General features: G+C 39.3%; 1 long non-coding RNA gene across 1 annotated transcript; it reads right to left on the minus strand.

The window, feature by feature from the left end:
• Positions 1–334: 334 nt before the first annotated feature.
• Positions 335–1,291, minus strand: LOC146865507 (uncharacterized). The gene is made up of 4 exons (XR_014970320.1): positions 1,152–1,291; positions 994–1,062; positions 826–874; positions 335–735 (listed from the first exon to the last, which is right to left on the minus strand). It is a non-coding gene; the product is annotated as an uncharacterized LOC146865507 (long non-coding RNA).
• Between the last annotated feature and the right edge of the window lie 516 nt (positions 1,292–1,807).

Consider the following 1,807-nt stretch of genomic DNA (forward strand, 5'->3'; position numbering starts at 1 on the left):
CTCCATCTTCCCGGACTACACTTAAAAAGTGCAATACCTGCGCAAGAATTACATGACAGTTAAAAAGGGACTACCTGACCTCAGTTTGAAATATTCTGATGTACCTCGCAAAACTACGTGAAGGCAAAGCATTGTTCTTCTACATGCAGAAAAAGGCAAGTGACTTGCTGGACACCCTGGTGGGGCCCAAACCAAGACTGGAGGTGGGCCGGACGCAGTAAAGCTGGACCCGTTAGGAAAATAAACAACAAATTTGCTAGTACTGTAAATATTATACACCTCAAAACAACTTATGAGGACACATTTTGGGAAACAACAAAATGCGTATGAGACCTTTCTTTTCGTCGATTTAATCCATCAAATTTAATTATATCAAAAATAGTTAATACACCTTCCGTATTGCAAAATTCAAAAGAAAGTTACACTTCACATCAATGACATATATTTTGTACAATATATTCCACACCATTCACAAACTCATTCCAAGCATTCAAGACACCCAATCATACTGAAACCAAACACACTGGTACCACTAATCATTCATTCAAGTCAATAAGATTCTCAAAAAGACATAGACAACTAAATATTTTTTTTTTCAAAAGACCACAGAAAGAAATTTGTTTTGGCAATTCAAATCTCTCAGAATTATTTTCTTTTTCAAATTCAAATTCTTGTGATCACACCAAAAGGTCTACGCGTTTCAAGACCCCTTAGTTTCAGGTCTCTCATCAGGACCTGTGGATAACAAAAAACTAGTTTCAGTGACAAGGGGACGACCAACCTATGCTTTGCACACCAGCACCCTTTAAGATAAAACGTCATTACCTCTGTCAAGTGAAGAGTAGAAGATCAGCCGATCTTATTCAAAGAGACTCTAGAAAAAGAGAAAACAAGGAACTAAACCAAACGAGAAAGTGAAATGCGGCAGCCCTAAGCGTGTTTGAACAGTGGTGCTCAAGTAGACATTCTCACAATCATTCATTAAGAACTTACATGGATTGTTGTATTGGTAGCACGTCTATATTCTCTGCTTGTGGTGTTCACGAAGAAAACAAACGTCGACTGAAAAAGAGTATAAGCAAGCTTTTCAGAGTGGGTACCTACTAACCTAAGGAGAGCTCTTGAGTTAGAAGTAGTTTGAAATTAAGTACCTCGTGTGAGTGTGGAGGACATATGGTAACTCCATTTTGCACTAGTCGGGTAAGTGCTAGGATTCGGACTATCAGGAAGTGGAAAATTAAGTGTTTCGTAGTCACGTTTCAATCCGTCAACTGGAAGAATCTTTTTGCACCTGTGGATATATTAAATCCGGTTTGAGTGACGGGCACTTTCAAATGCGCAATATTGTAGAAGCAAGACAATGTCACAAAATTCCATGCGTATGAAAATAATTGTGAGCTGGGTTCTTTAGTTGCAAACAAGGCGTGATTTGAAGTACTGGGAATTTTAAGCACAGCGGTGCAGGGGAACACACCCTATGACTTCGGGTTCTTCCTGTTTCAGACCTACAGAAACACAGAGTCTTCTGGGTGAAGTCAAAGATCAGTTTATTGGCTGCAGACCAATTACAGGCATCCTAGAAGTACAACAGCGTGTATGTTCTCAGGAGACTGCTAAAAATTACAGAAACGGGCTTCTCCTTAAATACAAAATATCCTGCTTCAGGCATACATTCCTTGTTTTATGATACGGCCATATAAATGTATACATTACAAACGAAAAGGCAGAGTCATGATGACCATCCCACATTCCAGTTAAGCCAGCCCACAATTATTTACCCAGCAAGGCTCAGATCCCACATCAGATA

This window comes from Triturus cristatus, chromosome 2_1, assembly GCF_964204655.1.
Source record: "Triturus cristatus chromosome 2_1, aTriCri1.1, whole genome shotgun sequence".
NCBI lineage: Eukaryota > Metazoa > Chordata > Amphibia > Caudata > Salamandridae > Triturus > Triturus cristatus.